This window comes from Octopus bimaculoides, chromosome 5, assembly GCF_001194135.2.
Source record: "Octopus bimaculoides isolate UCB-OBI-ISO-001 chromosome 5, ASM119413v2, whole genome shotgun sequence".
NCBI lineage: Eukaryota > Metazoa > Mollusca > Cephalopoda > Octopoda > Octopodidae > Octopus > Octopus bimaculoides.
In genome coordinates, this window is record NC_068985.1 from 78,950,125 (window position 1) to 78,970,147 (window position 20,023).

The following is a 20,023-nucleotide window of genomic DNA, read 5'->3' on the forward strand; positions in this document are numbered from 1 at the left end:
AGAAACGAGGGAAACACATAGATAATCAAAAAGCTGAAATAGGGAATGAGATAAAGTTGAAGATATAGAATGATGTAAAAATCTGAAACCAGTTCTTTTTATTACAGATTAAATCACTATGATAATCATGTCTTTAAAGACAAGACGGCTATGGCTGTAACAGCTGTTGACACAGAGCTGACCAAGGGTTAAAAAAAATTATACTTAAAACAGAGTTAAATAAATGCTTAAAATAATGTAATTAGCCATCAATATTCTAGCAGTTCAAGAAATGTGAAATAGCTATATTTTCACCTAAAGATGGTCGTGGTGATAGTTGTGGTGGTAGTGGTGATGTTGGTGCTGGCAGCAGCAGCAGTGTGGAATTGTGGAATAACAAAACGATTTATTGGAAATACAGAGAACATTTATTAATAAAAACAAAAAAGAAAATCAACTACAAATATTGTATTGTGGACCTTGAAATAAAGCAAGTGATGCAATAGATTTGAAGCATTATACGTCATTTTATGGTTTCGTGTGTCATACAGAGATATGGATGAGCAGAGTTGTATATTAATAATGAACTAGTTTATCTTAAAGCATTCCCAACAACAGGTCACTGTGACCATTTGAAGTACCAGGTCACAGTGACCGTTCAAAGTACCAGGTCACAGTGACAATTCTAAGTAGCAGGTCACTGTGATCACTTGAAGTACCAGAGCCTTGTTACTATCTGAGTTTCTGACAATATTTCTCATCGCTGGTATTCTTGAGTTGTCTCCCATGCCTTTGGTTATGCAATGTTTTTGAACATTGTTTACCCCACTTCAATATAGGGCAGTATTGATTAATTGAAGTTATCATACCTCCCACATTATACATTTAAGCATTTGCTTTTCTAACAATGGCTTAAGAATGCTTATAATAGGCACTATCTACATTTTTAACAACAGGTCACTGAGTACATTCCTAACAAAGAGTCCACCATTAATGTTTTTTTACAAAAGTCAGTGTGATGGCTTCTAACAACAGGTTTGTCACATGAATGTTTTTAATAGGTCACAGTGAATGCTTCTAACAATAGATCAGCATGATTGTTGTTACTAGGTCGCTGTTGTTAACACTTCCAACAATAGGTCAGTCACCAAGGTCTTTAACAATAAGTCAGTCAATACTTCCAATAGGCCACTGAGAAAGCTTGTAACAATAGGTCAGTCACCATGAAGATGTTTAACAATAGGTCAGTGAACACTTCCAAAAATAGGCCACTGAGAAGGCTTCTAACAGTAGGACAGTCACCATGAAGGTCTTTAACAATAGATCATTGTAAACATTTCTAACAATAAGTCACCACAAACATTTCTAAAAACAGGTCACACAGAATGTTTTTAATAACAAGTCACTTTAAACAATAGGTCACAGTGAACGCCTCAACAGGTCACCATGAATGTCTTTTAACAATAGGTCACTTCAAACAATGGATCACTGAATATGTTTAAAAATAGGACATCATAAATATTTCTAGCAATAGTTAACAGAAACATAAAAATAAAAAAAAAAGAAGCACTACCATGCCTATTTCTATTGGTGAACTATTGTTGTAAGCAGAAATACTCCAAGCAATAGGTCATACTGAATACTTTCCGCAATAATTTACCATTAACCTTTCCAACAATAGATATCTACGAACATTGTTAAAAATGTCACTGTGGACATTGACAACAAAAGGGTCATTATGATAGTTACAACTAGGTTGCAGTGAGCATTTTGAAAAACAGAGCACTTCATATTTGCTAATAATATTTAGGTGTCTGTACATGTAATAATATTAACCATGAAATTGTTGTGAAGAAGCTAATGATAATTTACTTTGAAGTTATCTAGCTCAGCAGGAACTTGCAAATAATAATAATAATAATAATAATAATAATAATAATAATAATAATAATAATAATAATAATAATAATAATAATAATAATAATAATTTAATCTAAAATCATTGGCAATAGTTCGCCAGTAACATGCTAGAAGAAATGATGATGATGATTTCAAATTTTGGAACAAGGTCAGCAATATTGGGGTAAGACATAAGTTGATTACATTGACCCCAGTACTCAACTGGTGCTTGTTTTTATTGACCCTCAAAGGAATGAAAGACAAAGTCGTCCCTGACAGAATTTGAACTTTGAATGTGAAGACAGATGAAATGCCACTAAGTATTTCATCCAGCATATTAATGATTCTGCCAGTGCATCACCTTAATAATAATAATGATCTTTTCTACTAAAGGCACAAGGCCTGACATTTTGAGAGAAGGGCTAGTTGATTATATCAGCCCCAAAAGGATGAAAGGCAAAGTCAATCTCAGCAGAATCTGAACTTAGATCATAAAAACATATGAAATACTAAGCATTTTGCCTGGTGTGTTAACGATTCTGCCAGCTTCCCACCTCAATAATAATAATAATAATAATCCTTTCTACTGGAGGCACAAGGACTCAAATTTGTTGGGAGGGAACTAGTCAATTACATCAACCCCAGTGTTTCACTGGTGCTTAATTAATCAACCCTGAACGGATGAAAGGCAAAGTTGACCTTGGCAGAATTAGAACTCAGAACATGCAGACGAACAAAATGCCACTAAGCAGTTTACCTAGCATGCTAACGATTCTGCCAGCTTGCTGTCTTAATAATAATAATAATGATGATGATGATGATGATAATAATAATAATAATAATCATGTTGTCTGCAGACAAACACCATCAACCACTTGTCTCTAGAATTCCCTTTCCTATATTGTCTTTGATAGGTCAAAATGTTTCTAGCAATAATTAACAGGAACATTAAAAAAAAAAAGCATTACCATGCACATTTTTGACGGTGAACTATTGCTGTAAGCTTAGATACTCAAAGCAATAGGTCACACTAAATGCTTTTCACAAGTCATAAAAGTCAGCAATGCATGAACACTGAACAAGGGAATGCAGAAGGGTTTCATTGCCCTTTGCACATGAACAGACAGGCCTGGTTGACAGATCTACCATGCTTGTAGATTTTGTCCCAAACTGGTAACCTGAAAACATGTAGTTACAAAATGAACTCCTTAATCACACAAATATACCTCTGTCCTACTATAGGGAAACTATCACCAGCAAATTACTAGTGAACTATAACAGTGAACAAAATATTAGCAAATTACAAGTGAACTACCATTAGTAAGTTAATAGTGAACTGTTATTAAAAGCTTACTAGTGAAGTGTTATTAGCAAATTCATGGTAGACTGTTATTAGAAATTTACTGGGTAAACTAGTTTCAGTGACTTACTACTAATAATTCATCAGTATCTTGCAAATAATTAGCCTTCGTGAACTTGCTAATGAATATGATAAGTCATTATAACAGTTATTTATTTTTTAATTATGTCACATTACTTACTTCTAATAATAGACCTCTCTTTGTCGTGTGTTAATAATAGTCTAAACATAGACATTTTTGATAATAAGTAACAGTAAAATTGTTAATAGAGCACTAAGCTTGCTGTTACTTCAAAATGTAAAGAAACAGCTAAGTACAACAAGACTTTCACCCCTTGCTCTCTTGATTCTGCTAAGTACCACCCTTGATAATGATAGCTTCAAATTTCAGCAAAAGGCTAGTAATCTAAGGGAGACAGAGTTAGTCAATCACATTGGTCCCCACAGTGCTCAAATGATACTTATTTTATCAATTTTGAAAAGATGAAAGGCAAAGTCAACCTCAATGGAATTTGAACACAGAATGTAAAGAGCTGAAAGAAATGCAGCCAAGCATCTAGTCTGATGTGCTAACAATTCTACAAGCTTGCTACTTTACCTTTAGTAATAATTTTTGTTAGTAATAATAAAAGTCACTGTTGTTAGTACAATGTCACGCATTTTGAAGGATGGATGTAGACTCCAACATTTTGACTGTTACTTATTTACTCAGTTCTTTTGCACCCCAAGTTCAGTGCAGCAAGGACCACATTATACAATGGGTTCTCTTTTTTAAGTCAGTAGGGTGTGATTTTAGGGAGATTTGGCAACTGCTTGTGGCAGGTTGAATAAACATGCAGAGGCCTCCTGCTCTCCAAGTAAAGCACTTTATTATTTTTAGGTACATTCTTTTATTTTACATTCCATGTTCACATCTTGTACAGTTTGTGACTTTCTCTTTTATTTTTTAGAGGTAAAGGAAAGTAACTGACCAGTAAATAAGATACACCTGAACTCTCTTGAAATAATATATAGCCTGCCTTGTGCTAATGTTAAAAACTGAGAATGGTCAACAAAGAAGTCTCTATTTGGTTACTAAGCTGGTTAGAAATAGCCAAATCTTTCTCACATCACATCCTGCTGTCTTAAATAATAAACTGTATTATGTAGCACAGAATTCATTGTATTTGGAAAAAAACACAGGACAAAATTTGAACTCATAATTTCTAGGCAAAAAGAGAGTCCAATAATGCTATATCCATTCAACCATTTTATGCATGCAATTATGTTTAAAATGATGACTTGTTCCTATTCATTGAACAAAAACCTTGAAACACACACACACACCTCAATGTAGTCATGACCATCCAATCTTCACCAATAGCACAGAGTGATCAACATACATAAAGGAAGTAGCTATGCTACACTACAAAGAGCATATTAACTCCTGAACAACACACTATTAATAACATACACAAACTTTACACAGGCTATATCTGAAAGTGTAATATGAATATTTCATAGTAACCACATATCAATAACCTGGTCAGGAATAACAGGCATGTCTTTTTTTCTGAGATATAATATTGTAGTAATGGAAGAATATGAACTGTTGCCACTTGCCAGCTAAATCAGTATTTCTTAAACTGACAAATACCAGGGACCTTCAAAAATATTAGTGAACAATCTTTGCCTTCACCTTGTCTCTTTATTATTGAGAAGACAGAATAGGGTTTTGCATCCATTCATATAGTTTTTCTTTCTTCGTCATGATGTCGGACAAGAATAAAGTTTAAAAATAATTTTATTAAGCATGGCAATTTGTCATTCCCAACCTTTTTCAATCCTCTCAGCCAGTGCTAGCTTAAAGTATGGACACAGTGGATAGATGCTCCAGGGGCCCTATATGTCTAGGAAGACTGCAACTAATCCATTTGATGTGGTTGTGTATGTTGGAATCTCAGTGCATTGCTTTGCCCACCTTATCTGGGGTGAGCATGCTTTAACCCTTCTGATACCAACCTACTTAAGTCACTCCTGGTTCTATGATACAAAACTCATGTTTTAAAATTATTTAAAAATTAAAACTTTCCAACAAAATTTTGTGTTAATGTTCCAAACATCTGCTTAATAATATCAAGGTTATTTTACTAAATTATTCTTAATCTTAAAAATTAACTGAAATAAAGGCAGGGTGTTTGAACAGAAATATGGTAACAAAAGAGTTATTAATGTTTTTAAGCTGACTATAAAACTGTTCTAAGTTAATAGGGAACTTGTCTGTGAGAAAATAATTCAGCTATCAAAAAGGTAAAGCATTAAGTTCAAAGACAACCTACAGTGGTCAGAGAACATCTAAAACATCTCAAATTGTCAAGATTGTTGCTACAGCTGATATTTAGCTCAAATAACTTTAGAGTGATATCTGTAAGGAAAATGACAAGTAGATAAGTGAATTTCAGAAGGCCTGCGAAAATGTTTAGTATTAAACTGTGTGCTGAAGAAGGAGTCTCCGGATACAGTAAGGATGACAAGAGTAGAAGTGCATACACCAGATGTGATACAGTTTGCTAATTCAGAACAGAAACAGTTGAATGACAACATTAGAAACAGAGAAAGAGGGGGTAATTGTCACAGCATGTTGAGCTGATGATTGCTAATTAGCAAGAGGCCTTTTATTCTTTTATTTGGATGTTGTCAAAGATGTTTGTATATGTAGCAGCATATGCTTGTAACAGCTGTGCGGTATATGCATAATATTCTCAAATAGAACATGTTTGCATCAACTGTGCAGTCCAAGATGTCAATAACACCCTAAAATGAACACATTTATGTTTGTTTCGATTGTATAGTCCCAAATATGTGACTGATATTCAAGTATGAGAGACACACACATCTGTATAAGCTGTGTAAGCTCAGATATGTGGATAATTCTCAAGTATAGGATATTTTGCATGCGTAGGACATTCTCTATGTTTAGTGACAGTGCAACTCCATATACCTGAATAATTCTCTAGAAAGGTCATTCGGTGTGTATAGCAATGGTAAAATCCCAAAGTTGTTTGTTGTTGTTGTTTAAAGATAGGTCAGATCAGATCAGATTATAAACTTGTCATCAAAAGCATTCTACCTATGGTCATCTTGTCATTTTAGGAATGTTTAAGAAAACATTATAGTTTATGTAATGTGCCATGTTTTTTTATATGAAAGCAGGATGTGATAAACTGGAGAATTGTTTGCTATTCATAGCAAATCACATGACCACATAGAAATTCCTTGAGGTGTCATACTTGTGTATTTGAAAGTAACACTATCTCACGTATGTGAGCAATACTCTAATACAGCTAAACTGTGTGTGTATATTCACTGACACTATCTAAGATATCTTTTATCTTAAATCTTTTACTTGTTTCAGTCATTAGACTGCAATCATGCTGGAGCACTGCCAATAAGAATTTTTAGTCGAATGAATTACACTCTCAGAGTGGTTAGCATTAGGAAGAGCATCCAGCCATAGAAACCATGCCAAATCAGGTTGGAGTCTGGTGCAGCCCCTCAAATTACCAGTCTTGGTCAAACCACCCAACCCATGTCAGCTTGGACAATGGACATTAAGTGATGATGATAAATCAACCTTTTTGATGCCAGTACTATTCTTTTTTTAAGCTTGCTAGTTATTCTAACAATTTCTTTCACTGAACTAAGTTATAGGAATGTAAACACACCAACACCAGTTGTGAAATAGTGGTGGCAGAAAAAGACACACACACACACACACACACACACACACACACACACACACACATGACGGGATTCTTTCAATTTCCATCTTCCAAATTCACTCACAAGGATTTGATCAGCCCAAAGTTATAGTAGGAGGCACTTCTCCGAGGTGCCATGCAGTGGGACTGAACCCAGAACCATGAGGTTGGAAAGCAAGCTTCTTACCACACAGCCATGCCCAAGCATATCTTAAACAGTGTCACTCTAATCTATGTAACACTTGTACCATATAAAGGGGTCTGCAGGTAATCAGAGTTTAAGTATTTTCTCATCCTTAAGAGGTAGTCTAGCCTTCAGATGCAGTTTTGGTCAGGTTATTAATGCATGGATACCATGAAAACCTCGCCATGCACTGTCAGGCCAAGTATTTGTAAAGTTTGTTTAAGCATTAATAGCATTTTATATGAGTTAGTAAGCTGTATGCGTCATTGATTAAGTAGGCCAGTAGTCAAAAGTGTTCCGGCTGTGACCATCCTGTCTAATTCCAAACTAAACTGCACCCAAGACAACACTATCCAATGCACACTTTTTCTAGAAAATAGCAAAAGACATGGCTACTAATTCTAGTAGGTCAAGTAACAATATGTATATTTATATATTGGTTTCCAATTCTGGCACAAGGCCAGCAATTTCAAGGGAGGGGGTAAGTTGATTACATCAGTCCTAGTGCTCAGCTGCTACTGATTCTATTGACCCCCAAAAGAATGAAAGGCAAAGTCAACCTTGGCAGAATTTGAACTCAGAAAATTAACAAAATTCTGTAAAGCATTTTATCTGGCATGCTAATAATTCTGCAAGCTTACCACCTCTATGTATACTTATATATTGATTTCAAATTTTGGCACAATGCCAGCAATTTCAGGGGAGGAGTAAGTCAATTACATCAACTCCAATATTCAGCTGATACTTATTTTATCAATCCTGAAAGGATGAATGGCGAAGTCTACCTCAACGGAGTTTGAACTCAGAACATGGAGACGGACAAAATGGTGCAAAGCATTTTGCCCAGCATGCTAATCATTCTGAAAGCTCGCCACCTTTATGTATATTTATATATTAACCCCTTTAGTGTTTAAACCGGCCATACCTGGGTCAAATATTTCAGTTGTTTTATGTTCAAACTGGCAAAATTCAGCCTCTTACAACTACCTTACAATGCCATCCTAAAACTAAATAAACACGTCATAGAAATCTGACAACTACAAGATAATGCTCGATGAATTCAAAACAATCAGAATAAATAAGCATTACATTTGGCAGAGTAATCTGAATGGTAAAGGAATAATGAACAGTATTAATTTGGTGGATGAAAACTGAAATAAAACCGTGTGTGTGTGGATTTATATCTCCTTTGTGTTGACATCCATGAGAGTAATAAACATGTGTCACTGTCATATAATGTGTCCCTCATTTTCAGTCTTCCATGAAAACATGTCTAGGCATAGGAGAAATATTACTTTGCTTGGCATTAGGTGAGGGTTGGCAATAGGAAAGGCATTCTAACCTAGAGACGATCAGCACAAGAAACATGCCTGACTGGATGCTTGCTTTTGAGCAGAAACATCCAAATAATTGAGTGTATTTCTCATCTGTGTAACTTCCAGTAACCCATCTTCAAATCAAGCGATTAATACAAATGCACAGACATACACATGTATGCATGCATGTGCATGCGTGTGTGCATGTTTATTTAGTGTTGCTGGAAAACAATTTTGCTGTTATAACCCACAGACAGCATATGAATGTCTGGCCAACTGAAGTATTGTTAACCTAGCTGGGTCTCATTCAGCTGCAGTGCAGTCAGAACCATATATATTCTCACAGTCAGATGGTTGATATATTATTGATTCAGAAATGCTAAACACATGAAAAACAACAGCTAAGGTATTGTTAAAAAATTTACTGCAGGGAGCAGTAAAACAGCTAACTAGAAATAATTATGCAATGAAGAAAAAAAACCAAAACAAAACCAACCAAAGGCTAATATCAATTTTGTTTTTCACACTGAATACAGGAAACAACTCTACAACTGATATATATGTGCTTCTTAACAATATACATCTATAAGAGATGTTATCTTGGGGCAAATACCGCAGTTTATCAGGTGTTCGACAAAGCATTTGTTTTAGGTATAATACACTGATTGCTATTTTGAACTAACACTGCTTCTGTGGTTCATAACAAATTTTTATTAAGAATACAGGCTAAGTGCAACATCCATGATTTTTCAATCACTGTTTTACTATATCAGTAACAGCAAATTTTGTCTTAGCTTGCAGCTACCAGTAGACACTTGCCACTGATGTCTACCAAATAGGCAGAAATGCACATTTAGCAATATCACCACTACTGTTAAACGATTTTCATTCTACTGCTGATATAGTTCTGTATTTTTTAACAATATATGTTGATAAGAGATGCTATCTCAGGAAGATGGCAAACTACAGTTTATCACGTTTTCAACAATGTATCTGCTTTAAGTATGATACACAGATTGATTGGTTGATTGATTGATGTATGTGTGTATATGTATATACAAACACACACTTATATGTATGCATATATTTGTGTATGCATGTGTGCATACATATATTATATCCCCGCATCTTCATGTCCTCGATATAGTTGTCAACAACAGCCTTACTGTTCATGTGGATAATGCTGTTTGCTTGCTGTCCACCACAAAACTATGCCCAAGCTTCTTGACATGTCTTGACATGTTGCGTGATCATTGTAAACAAAGCAGTCTCATTCAAATGGTTTTGTTTGTTTCCAGCTCTCCATGTAAATATGTTTGGGTTGTTTGTTTTATAGGTTGGAAGATTATTATCTTGCTTGGAGGAAAATAGACTTTAATAAAAGATGATGGTGAAAAAGATGCCCCAGAATGATTAATTAACAAAAAAAAAAAAAAAGGGGCAGTAGTTATTCTTTTACTCTATTACTTGTTTCAGTCATTTGACTGCAGCCATGCTGGAGCACTGCCTTAAAAGGATTTATTCTTTGTAAACTTAATAATTATTCTATCAGTCTCTTTTGCAGAACCATTAAGTTATGAGGACATAAACACACCAACATTGGTTGTCAAGTGATGGTGAGGGGACAAACAGATACACAAACACACACATATATATATATACACACACACACACACGATAGGCTTCTTTCAGTTTCTGTCTACCAAATCTACTCACTTTGATCAGCCTGATGCTATAGCAAAAGACACTTGCCTAAGGTGTCACACAGTGAGACTGAACCCAAATCCATGTTGTTGGGAAGCAAGCTTCAATCACACAGCCGCGCCTGCACCTATATTTTGCCTAAATTTTTAACTTCAAAACTTTCTTTTTGACTTTCCATGCAAAGTGCACAGGCAATATGTAGTTGCTTTAAGGTAGTGAAGAGGCAAAACTGTTAGCATGCCAGACAAAATGCTTAGTGGCATTTCGTCCATCTTTACATTCTGAGTTCAAATTCTTATTTCTTTATTGCCCACAAAGGGCTAAACGTAGAGGGGACAAACAAGGACAGACAAACGAATTAAGTCGATAACATCGACCCCAGTGCGTAACTGGTACTTTATTTATCGACCCCGAAAGGATGAAAGGCAAAGTCGACCTCGGCGGAATTTGAACTGAGAACATAATGGCAGACAAAATACTGCTAAGCATTTTGCCCGACGTGCTAACGTTTCTGCCAGCTCGCCGTCTTTTTAAGTTCGAATTCTGTCAAGGAATTCATCCTGAAATTCATTCTCTCAGGGTTAATGAAATAAGTAGCAGTTGAAGACTGGGGTCAATGTAAATAAACTTATCTCCTTCCTCAAAATTGCTGTCCTTGTGCCATAATGAGGAACCAGTATTTAGTTGCTTTTATCTCAAGCACAATGGTAGTACACCAGAATAGCCACAGCTGGAACCGGTACAAGAATAGAAGAGTGTTACATAAAGTCAAAAAATGTTGAGAAGGATGGCAATAAATTACTGAGGAAATCCAGAATTATAGATTAACTTCCCAACAAACACACACACACATAATGTATACGCACAATTTCTTCCATTTATTCATGAATAATTACCAATATAAGTGAAGAGGTTCCATGTGAAATTGGAATCAGGTTGTAATTTTATAAGACTGATTATTTATAATGATTAAATTAAAAAATTCAAGCAAACAACTGTCTGAAAAAAAAAAAAAAACTGGCTGGAAGAGTAATGACAATGAAGGCATAGCAGATTAGCATTCAATGCGTAGCAATGAACATTGACTTAGGGGATTGATTGCAAAGGCAAAGGAACAGAACTCAAAGAATTTACCAATTCTTGATGTGAAACATGTACAAACATCAATCAAGCAAGTCAGATGAAGATCAACAGGAAGAACAATCTAATATTATGTAGAGGGAGGGAGTATGGGAAGAGAAAAAAATGTCTTGTCACCATAACTGCTATTTAAAACTGATGTTATGTCCACTGTCTGACACAATAAATCCATCATATGGATACCCAGATATAGCAACAATATTATTGCCATGAAATCATTAATAATAAATCATCAGTTGATGTTATCTTTCCTTCCCCACTTCTTCCATCCTGGATCAATAACACATCACAGTTATGTTTTTCATAGCAATCCGTCATCCATTCAATACCGAATATAAAATGGATTACAGTATTCTGAAATATGTAATTTAGGAATGTTCGACTAATACACGCCAACAAAGAATTATACATATCTCATCTGAAGACAATCAAAGCATGAATGAAGCTTTTACAATGAAGCAGCAAAGAATCTTTGAATGATCAAGAATTTTTCCCCAAGATAAAAATAGTAATCTTATTGAGATATTCACTAAAATAAATTCCACTAATGAATATAAAAGAGTATGACAATAACTTTCAGTAATAGCAACAAATTGAATTTTAATAAAATAGATGAAATGCCATAGAATCTGTAAATGGTTTTGGATAGAATTTGGATAGAATATATCACAATTTTTGTTTTTAAAATTTATTAGGTTAAAGAAATTGGAATCTATTCAACTTTTTGGATCAAGAGATATTTGGATATTTATTGTCAGTATTTTATAATTTGGCTGGTTGTTCATAAAATAAAAGGAAAAAAAAAAGATGTTAAAAAAGAAAAGAAATAATAGCCACAATCATTGTGTGCTTTGTGCATACCATCTGCTAAAGTTTAAAACACTTTTGTATACTGAACAGTAATAAATTTTAAATAACAATAGATCTAAAAGTGAGCCACCCTCAAGGTTTACAATATGTGAAATGAAGGAATAATAAAAGGTTTCTCTCTCTTTATCACAACTTGGTGAGAATTTTCTTTGAGAAGAGACACATTTCAAGATAGAACAGTAGGGAAAGAATATCCGTTACAATGTCATGGTCAATAGTATCATATCAAAGGAAGTAAGAGATCAATGAATACAACTTCTGACACAGTGTTTGTAGTCAATAGCAACCATTACATCATTCATGAATATCAGGAGGATTTTAGCATTGTGATACTTCTTACAACCAAATTACTTATTCACATGTAGAGCATTTCTGAACACTCAACAAAGCTTATTCTAAGAATACCATTAAGTGCTGTTCACATACACCAGATGGTGCTGATACTACATACATACAAACGTTCAAGTCCAAATCCAAATGAATGTTATTCAACTGGTGGGAAAAGACTACTCATCATTCACCAACATAGTTCAATGTTCAGTTTACTGGCTCACAGACATGCACTGTCTCTTCTTTTCTCTTTCTGCATGCTACAACATCCACTGCTCCTCTGATCTAGCTAGTTACACACTATTTCCAGATCTACTTTTAATACCTGTTCTTCCTTCTCTTCCATCACCTTTACTGTGACTCATTCCTCATCTCCAACCCTAAACCATTTCACCAAATCCTCCTCACCAGAAATTTGACTTTCTGGAATTTCTTCATTGCCCAGTTCTTCAACAGACACCAATCAGTAAAGGATTTTGGAGAGTATGCAAAGCTCACAAACATTGACTCTTCTTGTCTGAACTTACATTAGCACACACTGAACTGTGTTAGAATCATAATTCATATGCAGACATTTCAAGGATATATGAAATAAATCAATTTAAGGGTGAATACAGTAGTATATAAAAGCATTTAATATAATAAATTTATAAAAAGCAGAAAGCTGGCAGAATCATTATCACACGGGCTAAAATGCTTAGTGGCATTTCAACTGTGTTCACATTCTGAGTTCAAATTCTACTGATGTTGACTTTACCCTCCATCTTTCCAGGGCTGTTGAAATAAGTACCAGATAAACACTGAGGTCAATATAATCAACTTACTCGCTCCTTAGAAATTGCTAGCCTTGTGCCAAAATTTGAAATCAATATATTGAATTAAAAAAACCTTGGTTAGAAAAAAGAAGATGCTTGAGTACAGAAGATGCAGGTTCAAATTCAACAGGTACCCTTGAACCCTTTTGCTAGTTAAAGGTTTTTTAATCAATAAATTGAATGGTATTATTCATAGTTGTCTCCACTTAAAGACTGGCCTTATAGATATTTATAATTCGAATTAAGTACCTGTGAAAACTAGATTACAAAATAAGTCTATAAATGTGCAAGATCCATGATAAAGATCAATGTTACTTTTTTAAAGAAGTGGTGAAACTTTGTTGCCAAATGACTGAAATGGGTCGAAGTGTATTATAATACAATGTTGTGATACAGTTAATATCAGTAGCTATAACCCATATAGGGCAAATATGACTTTTGGCATTATTTGAACTCAAAACATAAAATTAAGAACTGTAACTAAATACTGAAACGTCCTTTTGTGTGATGTGTTAATGATTCTACCAACAGAGATATATTGGTTTCATATTTTCCTCCAGAGATATATTGGTTTCACATTTTGGTACAAGACCAGCAAATCCAGGGAAAGGGATAATCAATTGCATTGACCCCAGTGCCTGACTGGTACTTATTTTATCGATCCCAAAAGAATGAAAGGCAAAGTCAACCTTAACGGAATTTGAACCTAGAATGTAAAGCCAGACAAAATGCCACTAAGCATTTTGCCCAGTGTGCTTACAGTTCTGCCAGCTCACTGCCTTAATGTCCTGAGATATATTAATAAGTCTTTTCAAGAAAAAGGCTCTAAACCTATCAGAGGGTCTGTGAATACCGAAGATACTTCCCCTTCATCCAGACCCAGCAAATAATACAAAAATGAAAACATTTAATAATATCAGTAACAGGAAATAAAATAGCAACCTAAATCTCCAACATTTGGAAAAATCGTTACAATGCTTAAATCAAAAATAGACTCAAAACCAATTTATAGTAGGATCACATAGTCCTTTAACAGTTTCAGCCCTTGTACTGTAGCCATACTGGGCACCACATTTAAGGGTTTAAGTGATTGTATGGGTCTCATTACTTTGTTTTGTACTTGTTTTATTTATATTACACGAGAATAATATACCAAGAGAAGACGTTAGTGTCAGGGCATGGGGTCGGTAAAACTCAATTGGACATAAATAATTAGAGTATTCTTGTTCGAATGTACTACTCTTTATTCACCTTACACTGGTATAAACACATGCACATATCTACACACCACAGGCTTCTGCACAGTTTCTTATTTCTTTACTGCCCAAAAGAGGCTACACAGAGGGGACAAACAAGGAGAGACAAACCTATTAAGTCGATTAACATCGACCCCAATGCGTAACTGGTACTTATTTAATCGACCCCAAAAGGATGAAAGGCAAAGTCAACCTCGGCGGAATTTGAACTCAGAACATAGTGGCAGACGAAATACCGCTAAGCATTTCGCCCAGTGTGCTAACGATTCTGCCAACTCGTCGGCTTCTGCACAGTTTCTACCAAACAAAACTTTCACTAAAGAAAGATACTGGTTAACATGGAGTTATTGTAGAAGAGACTTATGTGGAGTATCATGCAATACGATTGAACCTGGATCTACAAAGTTGCAAAACAAACTTCTTAACCACACAGCTATGCCTGTAACCAAATCTATACTACTACTACTACTGCTGTTGCCACTACTACTACAGCTGCCACCACCACTACTACTATCACCACCACCGCCACTGCTGCTGCTGCTACTACTACGACTACTACTACTACCACCATAACAAAATTAAAATCAATAACCATAAAGTATTAGTCAACAGAATCAGGACATTTATTGATTGTTATCACTGCTAATAGTTAAAGACATCTCTTATCCAATCACCTTCCTTAGATTCTGTTAATACATGCACAGAAGTTTTGGCATTCAATATTTTATCAGATAAGGCATTTAATTTTCATTGTCCAATAAAAATTAAATTATAACTAGTCGACTATATTAATGTTCCAATCTAATTTTACTTCAGTCTTTTCCATTATTGTCACCTGAACTGTGGCTCTCAACCTGGGTGATAGCACCCTCACAAGGGGCATTGTGAGCTTGCAACGGGATATAAATTGTCAAGAGAGTACAATGGGGAATGATGATGTGTAGAGGAGTCATGAATGTGTTTTGGAAACTAAATATTTAAATTGAATGTAATAATTTTATTTTAAATATATTTCCTGAAAAATCTTTGTCAGAATTAACTCTTTAGCATTTAAACTGGCCGTATCCAACCAAAATATTTTGCCTCTTTTACACTCAAACTGGCCAGATTCAACATCTTACACCTACCCTATAATGCCATTGTAAAAAAGATAAACAATCACTTTATCAAAATCTTGAGCCACAAGACAATACATATGGTTAATTTAGAACAATATGAATAAATAAGCATTGCATTTGACAATAATCTGAATGTTAAGGAGTTAATGTGTTGAGTAGGACATTGTATGATTATCAGTAAGCAAAAAAATAATTGATGATGCACCAACGTTCAATATAAGTTCATTATATAAATCTTCAGCTTTCTTTAATTTCCATAAAAATGTAACATGCAAGCCCTAGTTCACACAAATATCTAAAAAGAAGCACTTGCTGGATTGGACAGTCCAAGAACATACAGGTAATAAACCACTGCACAAGTTTGCTTTTTTTTTAATTGAAATAATCAGCTTTTCTTCTTGTACAATATAAGGAAAGGGCAAAATGTTATTTGGTGAAAGAAGGTGCTCAACTTACAAAAGGTTGAGAACATTTGCCTTGTATAAAAATCTTTGAAGATAAGGATTCTGAATATAAATAATAAAACTGAAAATTAAGATTGGAAACTGATCATTTGATGAAACCTTTTGAAACTGAAAGGATCTTAAGACAAAGGAAGATTCTCAGACACAGGTAAAGATACAATCATTTCAAGGTCCATCTTTAAAAGAACTGGAAAAGATCAGAATGAGGCAGTGAATTGGCAGGGTTGTTAGAGCATCAGATTAACAACCAATGCAGTACTGGAAGACAGAGTACTGCATTGGTTGGCCAGTCCTGAAATGCAGGATATCACAAGAATCATACTAATTTTGTTTACATCTATTGTGAAAGAGAGAAACAGGGAAACCATACTAATGTGAAGGAAAACAAACTTTTATCTTTTCTTCTATCATTCATTTTTGACCTGCAACAGAATCATTACAGGAACACAATTTTAACTTAAAATTTATGAGTAAAATGCCTTGTGATACTTAATTCAGTTGTTTGTGTCCCAAGTTCAAATCCCATCAAGATCACTTTGACTTTCATCCTTTTGGGTTCAATAAATGAAGTACCAGCCTAAAACAAGGAATTGATAGAATTGTTAGAGGACGCCTTGTAATATCTGCTTTGGCTCTGAATGTTCTGAATTCAAAATTCCAACTAGAAAACCATTACAGTAAAGCAACCGTTTTGAGCAGAGTAATAAACACACACAACACAAACACACATACAAAGACTGGATGACTGAGTATGTGCAGGTTCATGTTTTGGCTTATCGAGTAGGAGTTGCATAGAGAAGCCGGATCTCAAACTTGGGAAGCAAAGTTTTATTTACCGGAAACATACCCCCTATGCCTGCTATTATAATGCAGTTCACATCTAAAAATATATATATCAATACTTGAAGCCATTTTATAAAATATGGACGTGCTCTGGGTTAAAAACTAGCTTAATGATTAATTAATTATTTATCTAATTCATTTAAATAATTTATAAGAATTTAATTCAGTAATCCTGCCTGTAACAATTACAGAGCACTAATTCAGTAATGTTGTCACCACAACCACCACTACCATCTGCATTATATGTGTCTACATGTGAGCGTATGTACTAATAGTACATGTCTAAGTTTGTCAATCATTTGTTCATATGTGCATGTATGGTTGTGTGTATGTGCATGCATAGATTAATGTGTAAGTATATATGACTGTGAGCACATAGAACTTTCTCAGCGTGTACATGCATGTGCCATATGTGTGAAACATTAATTCAAAATTCCCAGCAGACATTGTTTAAATTAGCTTATTTACATTAATCAAGTTTATTCCTGTGAATATCAGTGACCACATACAAGGAATAACTTGTCCACGAGAGTAAAATTGAAGATGTTCACTTAGCAATATTGTACTATGTTCAATTCCTATGCACAGGACCTTCAGCAAATGTCCTCTTCTATATTTACAGGACGAGCAATGCCTTAAGGCTGGAATATCATAAACAGAAATAATAGAGAAGGCCATCATGTACATGTGTAAGTGTATGCATGTATATATATGTATACATGTGTGTGAGTATATATATATATATATAAGTATATGTATATCTTGTGTGTGTGTGTAATCATTCTCATCATTTTAATTTTTACTTTTCCATGATTGTATGGGTCAGATAGTATTTTATGCAGATTTCCTACAGCCAGATGCCCTTCCTGTTGCAAAGCCTCATGGCCAGACATCTTTTCATGGACAATTTCTAATGAAAGTCCCTACTTGTATGATAGTCATAAACGCACACACACAAAGAGCTTCTTCTAATTTCTGTCAACCAAATCTACTCACAAAGATGTAGATGACCTGGGGCTTTAGAAGATGTCACTTATCCAATGTGCCACAGAAAAGCTATCTTAACTACACACACACGATTATATTCATTTTTACATTCACTTTCCCTATGCTTACTTGGGTTGGTTGAGATTTTTTGAGGCAGTATTCTACAGCTGGATGTCCTTCCTGGCACCAACCTTTACTTGCTTTACAAGTAAGGTGATTTATTCAATTAGTTTTTGCATATCAAAGCAGTGAGTTGAGAGGCATATAGTTGATGTAGGGCATGAACATCACCACACTGCAAGCAGTATCAATGCATAGACATGCTAAGACAGACAGACACACATATACATGAAGGCCTTCCATGCAGGAATTTTGATTTGGTTATATAATCAAATATTCATAAGGAATTGGCTAAACCAAGGCTATATTGAAAGGCACTTGTTCAAGGTGCTATGCAATAAGACCAAACTGGAACTTTGTGATTGAAAAGAAAATTCTTAATTCTATAGCCATGTTTAGACTTGCATATGAAAATACTACACATAATATGTCTCAGCAAAAGGGCAGCAAGCTGGCAGAATCATTAGCACGCCGGGTGAAATGCTAGCGGTATTTCATCTGCCATTACATTCTGAGTTCAAATTCCGCCCAAGTCAATTCTGTCTTTCATCCTTTCAGGGTCAATTAAATAAATACCAGTTAGGCACTGGAGTCAATGTAATCAACTTAATCCCTTTGTCAGTCCTTATTTATCCCCTCTAAGTTTAGCCCACTGTGGGCAATAAAGACATAAATACGTTTCAGCAAAAGATATAATAAAAACTATATGGTTCCAGGTTCAGTACCACAGTGTAGCATCTTGGGCAAATGTCTTCTACTAAAGTCCTTGGGCCAACCAAAGCCTTATAAGTAGATTTGGTAGACAGAAACTGAAATAAGCTCATTGTATATATAGATATCTATCTATCTCTATATCTATGTGCATGTGTATATCTCTGTGTGTCTGTGTTTGTTCTTGTTCTCCCTCACCGCTTGACAACCAGTGTTGGTTTAACATCCCTGTAACTCAGTGGTTTGGCAAAAGAGACTGATGGAATAAGTACCAGGCTAAAAGAAAAATACTAGCTCAATTTCTTCAACTAAAAACTCTTCAAGGCAGTCCCCTAGAATGGCCAGTTTAATGACTGATGCAAGTAAAAGACACCTAGATGAAAAATTTGATTACCAATGGCTTTCAACAAACAACACCTTGTGTGATATTTGTTCCACACAAGTTATACAAGCACTTCCTTGTCACAAATGCAATGAACCAGTGATTGGACAGTTGGAAATTGTAGCCAACATTGTTATTCAAAAATAATGCATTACAATAAAAATAACTAACTAAATAAATGAAATAAGTAGGTGTATATATGAGACAGGGACTTCAACAATATACTGAATTTAATGAAATCTGATCTGAAACTTCACATTGCTTGCTGACAACAATAACCTCACAATATACAACTTCAAATGACACAAATACAGAAACGACCTGCAACAAGTTGAGGCTTGATTCAATACCTGCTGTCCATTATATGAACACAAGTGACATTACCACAATCACCACAAAGTGTCTTCAACAACAACAACAACAACCACCACCACCACCACCACCACCTCCACAACTAACTAACTACTTCCACTACGTTAAAAAAAAAGTATTCAAGCTAAAATGGATTCATTATGAAATCAATCAATTTCACTAGACACAGCAGTTAAAATCTCTCTCACATCACACCCAAACATCTTAGAACTGAAACGGATGCAAGGGAAGGTGGAAGGCAAAAACAAAAAAAAAAAACACAAAAAAAGTATGGTATGGCAAACAAAAGAGAAAAATTGAGAATCAGCATGGTTGGCATAGCTGATCTGAAGTTACACAATAAATGAAAAGCAGAAGCAATGTTGAACTACATCATTTATCTAAGTCTTCACAAGCTCTCACAGAAGGAGGTATAAATTAATAGTACATACAC

At 34.8% G+C, this 20,023-nt stretch overlaps 1 protein-coding gene across 4 annotated transcripts in view; it reads right to left on the reverse strand.

Moving 5' to 3' along the window:
* The window catches only part of LOC106870613 (uncharacterized), a 205,660-nt gene that overhangs the window by 140,431 nt on the left and 45,206 nt on the right, over positions 1-20,023 (reverse strand). Inside the window, exon 2 of one of the 4 annotated variants that reach the window (XM_052967811.1) lies at positions 16,665-16,752. The exons of the other annotated variants lie outside the window; for them this stretch is intronic. The gene's annotated coding sequence lies outside the window, so the exon portion shown is untranslated. The remainder of the gene's footprint in view (positions 1-16,664; positions 16,753-20,023) is intronic. 4 annotated transcript variants of the gene reach the window in all.